This window comes from Acartia tonsa, chromosome 9 (genome assembly GCF_053477335.1).
Source record: "Acartia tonsa isolate MP-2025a chromosome 9, ASM5347733v1, whole genome shotgun sequence".
Lineage (NCBI taxonomy): Eukaryota > Metazoa > Arthropoda > Copepoda > Calanoida > Acartiidae > Acartia > Acartia tonsa.
This window is the reverse complement of record NC_137268.1, coordinates 2,076,864-2,083,636: the sequence shown is the minus strand read 5'-3', so window position 1 is coordinate 2,083,636 and position 6,773 is coordinate 2,076,864.

Below are 6,773 nucleotides of genomic sequence, written 5' to 3'. Positions count from 1 at the left end.
GAGAAGAAATGAGGTAAATTTATATAAAATAGACAAATAGCACTTTGATTGTCATTACATTTATTGGCAAGTCTCAAGTATTGTTTGGGCTTTTTTTATGAGAAATGAAACTAGGACTAGATAAATTATAACTGCTATCTAATACTTTAACTCTGGATTTTGAGAACCTATAGATGTAAGTTCATTTACAGTAACCCAAACTGATATCAACCTATGCGCATGTAACAAAACGTTATAAAAACCACTAACTCTTTGATTTTACGACCTTGTATTTGGTAGGTCTTCTGAGAATATAAATAAGGTGTACCAACCTATTTTTGGCTTAGGAATACCCTCTACTCTTCTTTTTATTTTTATAATGGGAGGGGGAGGGGGTAATTTTTAAGTGCGATTTCTTTTGGGAGAGTGGTGGTACCCTCCCAAAATTAAATGGTTATCAACTTTCAAAGGACCTATGAGAATCAACAATGTTTGAAGAATAATTTCGATTTGCATTCTGTTACAAGGGGGGGGGGGGTTCTTAATGCAACTATCTCGTAATCAGTGAGCAAATGGCACTTAGAATTCGAATTTTGATCTAAAATTTTGCATGAGTTATCCTTGGTATGTCTATTTTCCCTAAATCGAACAAAAAGTTGGAAAAGTAACGGCTGGCGGCTCAGCCGTTTTGCCATTTTTGGGCTATCTTCAGAGCAAATTAGTCTCGAAACCTATCTCCACATAAAACTCTTTGCCACTCCAAAACGTTATCAAACGGTTCTAGCCGGTAGCTGTTGGTACTAGAAATTTTAAAAATGGTTATTGCTGTCATTTAACATGAATTAAACCAAAAATATGTTTTAAAAAGTTGATTCCTACGTAATTGATGATGGATTTACCCTAAAAATAGGAAAAAAAACGGCTAAACGGCTGAGCCGCCAGCCGTTACTTTTCCAACTTTTTGTTTGATTTAGGGAAAAAAGACCTACCAAGGATTACTTAATACTCATGCAAAATTTCAGATCGAAATTCAAATTCTAAGTGCCATTTGCTAACTGATTACGAGATGGTTGCATTAAAAAGCCCTTCCCCCCCCCTTATATAGGGAAAACAGACAAACAGATACTTAATTTTTGGAATATTGATTACTAGGATGACTAGGTATAAAGTTATATGTGAAGCATCTCTATAGTAATCAAGTTTTTAAATGTAAGTATGTCCATATTAGGCACCCTACATACAAGCAATTTTGGAATAGATGATATTCGTACAGAATTTTCTTTAAAACTTTTAAATGAAGTTAAGTATCAAATGCACTGTGACTCTGAAGATGTTTGCTTGCCTTACTATCTGATTTGGTAAACTTCGCTTTATGGTTGTTGTCATCCTTGTTTATAAAAGAAATGGCGGGGAGGGGGGGCGGGAAGGGGTTATAATTCTCACAATTTTTTGGGATATTTAAGTTAGATATGTTCTGCTAATTATTCTTTTTTGGTGTTTGATTCAAATTTTGTGCGTTTTTATACTATTTTTGATTAATAGAGAAATCCTTATAATAAAGTAACAGGATGTCTATCTGTTTGTCTGTACCCTCCCAAAACCGCTGAACCGATTGGGTTCTTCTTTACAGGGTAGCTTCTCATAGGTCCTAGGAAGGTTTATAACTATTTTGGAGGAGGGTACCACCACCCTTCTAAGAGAAATCGCACCTAGAAAAAAATATCCCCCCCAAAAAAGAAAATTTTCTTCTTAAATCTAAAATTAAAGAAATGGTTAACAACTCCCCCCCGCCTCAAATGCCCCTAGAGGCCTCTTGGGGGCGTAGCCGCTAGTAAGAAAACAAAGAAACGCCTCATCTTTAAATTTATAATCATATCTTAAGAGTGGGTGGCTTAAAAATTGTTAAAAATGTTTTCCATTTCTAAAAAATTCATTAAAGATACCTTAAAAAGTACTTCTCTGCTCTGCTGCCAGTTTTAGTTGGTTTTGGGGAGAGAGAGGCCAGGGAGGGAGGGGACATTAAGCTTAATATTACACTAGTTCCAAAGTTGTTTATTATTATTCGTTGGCTTAACAACTTTGGAGACTTTAATTAGTTTTGATTAGTTAATTAAGTTGAGTGTCAAAACGTTTCAACTACTAATTGTAATCTACAGAAGGGGAAATTTTGTGTATCATAATTAGGGATGTACATCAATTTATTAGCAATTGTCTTATACCTTGAGATCCCTGGGAGTAAGTTTTGAGGATGCTATATACTCTTTAGGTCCGCAAGAGAAAGAGGATTTTGGGAGAGGAAATTTCCATCCAGCAGATAATATTCTCTCCAGTTCTAGAGAGGAAATATCTCATATAATTCAATTAAGTCATTTATACCCCCCCCCCGCCCACACACACATTTTTTTAAAGCAAAACTTTTCTTCTCTTTACCATTATCGGATGCTACACTTAACATTATTTGTAAATGTACTAGAAGAATGAATATTGATTTGGGAAAATTGGTCGTCAATTTAGCTTGCAAATATGGACTACATTTATTGGTCTGTTTGTTCATCCTGTAGGAGGGGAGGGGATTGGGTAAAGGGGATTCTATTATTTTAGCCAGCTACGCGCATCAATTTATCAGAGTACCTGAAAATCTGGTGCAACAAGCAAGTAATAATATATTGATTACTAAAAGTAATAAGTAATCAACTTTATGGACATATTGTCTGTCTGTTTGTAGAGTTGCTATGTTTTCTAGATTATACCTAATTGTCACTGGATTCTTTTTAAGATTTTAAATTGAGAGGATCAACATTTAATAGCTATCCATTATGAACGAACGGGACAGCTTCATTTCGAAAAACTTAACGGATGGGGGGGGGGCAATGGAAGAGACGCTTTTGCCTGAAAAGACCCCCTCAAAATGTTTATGGTTTAAATCAGAAGCTTGCAAAAAGGGAGGGGGGATGTATCCACCTATTGACTATAACACCCCACTTGTTGCACCCCCTGTCAAAATTCTGTGAACGAAAGCGTCACATAGGTTCCAGAACGGTTTTAGGCTATTCAATTTTTAATTTAGGCCTTCAGATGGTTTTTGGCTATTTTTTCAATCTTATAATACAGAGACCCTGATGTTATAGGGGCGCAGCCCTAGTAAATGTATATGGAAACTGTTCAATAACATCAATGTATTATACGTTTGTAAGTTATTAAGATAACGTTTTACTTCAGAAAAACTTAAAATCCAAACGTTTTGCTTGCGTGTTGTAATAATCGATTTACAATTCCTTGGATGTTGCACCAGATTTTCATGTAGGACGTAGGTACTCTCATAAAGTGATGCTCACAGCTGGCTAAAATACCTCCATTCGCTCACTTTACCCCAGCCACTCCCCCTCCTACTGGCCAATAAATGAGGTCCATATTAGCAACACAAATTGACAATAAATTTCCCCTGTCAATATATCCACGTATATTATATCCATTATTATAATGCAAATTGTTATTTGGAATAGCTTAATAAACGGAAAATTGGGAAAATTGTAGAGAAGCAACGTAAGGTACTTTTTCACAACATTCATTGTGACAATTAATATATGTTACATTCAGGATAAACGATGCCAAGTCATACAGTGAACTATATCAAATGAGAACTATATCAAGCAGCTGTTGAGGGAGCTGTTCATGTTATTGAAGAAGTTGACGGGGACGGAGATCTTCTTCATAGTTAAATAACAGATGCCAAGTTTATGTTTATTTCATGTTAAAAGATATCAAAATATATTTATCTGTTAATCTTATTTGATACATTGTTTATCATTTGTTACTTTTCTATTACAGAATAAGTAAATGTTTCTGGGCTTTTGTTATAGCTCAATATAACCGATAACAAGTGTTGTTTAGTTTCAGAATAGAGATGCATATGTTTATTCTCATCTAAATATAGGACACCTGCCATTTATCACTGCGCTACCACTTAAGGTGACTTTTTCAATGGTAGCAAGGTCATAAATTCGACTACGGCATTGTCTTTACATTTTGAAAGAAAAACATCTCTCTCTTATTCTCAGAAGTGATATAAATAAGCCTTTACACAGAATATGTCTACAGTAGAGCAGCAATAACTATATCAAAGAGGGTGTGCCCTATAGCAGTAGAGAGGAGCTATGGTTCCATAAGGGAATTTGGTCCCTGCAGAGAAAAGTGTCTAGAGTAGACCAATAATACCTATATCAAACAGTATTCATTTATTGTCTGGAGTAGATCAACAATAACTATATCAAACAGTTCATATTTAATAAATGTTCAAAAGTGGACTAACAATACCTATACCAAACAGTTTTTATTTATTAAGTGTCTAAAGTAGACTAATAATACCTATATCAAACAGCTTTAAGTAGAGCAACAATAACTATAACAAAGTGGAAGGGGACAGTGATTCTGAAAGGGACAGTGGTCCAGAGTCCCAAACAACAAAAGGGTTAGGTAATAACGATATCAAGCAGCCAAGAGGGGGTGCAATTAATAACAAAATAGAATTGCCACAAACAAAAGAGATTGAAAATAAAAGCCCGGAAACAACAATGACAGAAAGTAAAGGGGAGAAGGAAAAATCATGGGCGTATGGAAGGGGAGCGGCTCCACCGTATATAGAAGATTATGCTCAATTTTCAACCTGGGCAGCGGTCGTTGGGGCGTGGTCTAAAACATCCCCTATCCCACTCAAAGAACAAGGATTCATTCTAGCGCAAGAATTACCCAAAGAAAGTAGCCATTATGGCGCTACTTTAAGGGAAGATGTGTTTAAGGAATGTCCGCCGGAAGAATTGATCAACAATGAAAAAGGTATTGACAAAATTATTACCTTTCTTAAGGGGCGTTTTTGGGTTGACACAGAACAAGATGTGTACGACACGCACAACAATCTAAAAACCATACACAGAAAACGCGGGCAGGCGCTTAACGACTATATAATAGAGTTTGATAAATTGATGAAAAAAGCAGAAAGGCTAAAAATCCGTCCCTCAGGTGAAGAAATGGATATGTGTTTAGCGATGGATCTCATTGGTACAGCTGACTTAAACGGATACGAAAAAATGCTTATAAAATCGGTCTGTAACGTAACAAACGGCGACGGCAAAAGATACGAAACTGTCAAAGCAAAAATGCGCGAAATTCTCGGTCAAAACGGCGATAAAAATATATCAAGCAGCGATAATAATGTCTTATTAGCACAAAATAATTCAAAAACCGAAGACGACATTATTCAGAACAATTCTACAGACGAAGCGTATATTGCGAAAGGCTGGAAACCGCCGCCAAATCATAATAGACGATACCAAAACTCAAATAATAGATACCAAGCAGGTAGAAATGGAGGAAACAATTATAACAACACACAACAACAAAAATATTACAGAACAAAGAAAAAGAACCCTCCAGGACCTGATGGAAAACCACTAAGATGCTTATGTTGCAAAGCAAACACACATCTCATAGAAAATTGTCCAGACAAACTGGAGAACAAAAAGGACAAAAAGTACAAAGAAGTGTACATGACCAATAAAGAAACGGATCAAGATGAGAAATTTCTGATAGAAATTTCAAATTCTGAATCAGAAAAAGAAGACAACGGTGAAGCATTCTGTTCAGTATACTGTTCTGAGAGCAAAGAAGAACTAAGTAGTTTCACAGCAGAAGCTTTAAATAAAGCTGCATTGGATACTTGCTGTACATCTAGTATCTGTGGAGAAAAATGGTTGAACATCTATCTAAAAGCTCTACCAACAGAAATGAAGAACAAAATCATCGGTCCGAAGGAAAGCAACAAACATTTTCTTTTTGGAAATCAGGGAAGATTAAAATCCATTGCAAAGTACACAATTCCAGCAAAAATAGGAGGAGAAGACAACTACCTCAAGATTGATGTGATTCCATCTGATATTCCCCTGCTGTTATCAAAGGGAGAGATGAAAAGACTAGGAATGTCTCTAGATATCAAGAACGATAAAGGTTTCATCAACGGTAAACCATTGATTCTGACAACTACCAATGCAGGACACTACGTTGTAGATCTGTTACAGAGTAAGGAGGAGATAGAGGAAGTATGTGTTACAGAGTTGGATGAAGATAATAAAAAGGTGCAAATGAAAGCCTTAGAGAAGGTGCATCGACAATTTGGACACAGATCTAAACTGCAATTCGTAACTATTCTAAAGGAAGCAGGAAAGTGGCAGGAAAAGTTTTCCAAGATGATTGACAGAATAATGAACAGGTGTGAGGGGTGTATACTGCGTAAAAGATCCCCTGACAAGCCGGCAGTGGCACCACCTATGTCAAATGATTTTGGACAAGTCCTAGGTATGGATCTCAAAGTATGGGATAAGAATAAAAACATATACATCCTATATATGATTGACACTTATAGCAGATACCAAGTTGCCACAGTAATCCGAAGCAAAGAAGCTTCAGAGATAGTTAAAGCCTTTACAACAAAATGGCTTCCTATATTTGGAAGAGTTGATAAGATACTGACAGACAATGGAGGCGAGTTTAATAACGAGGACATGCGTGAAGTAGCCAGTCTACTTAATGTCCAACTCCTAACCACGGGTGCCAACGCCCCGTGGCAAAATGGAGGCATAGAGAAGAATCATTATACAACTGATTCCTGTCTCCATGCAACAAAGAGAGATTTCCCACATATGCCTCTAGAGGTAGCCCTAGCTTGGGCAGTCTGTGCAGTCAACTCAATGTCAAGTGTGAGAGGGTTCTCCCCCTATCAAATAGTATTTGGGAGAAACATC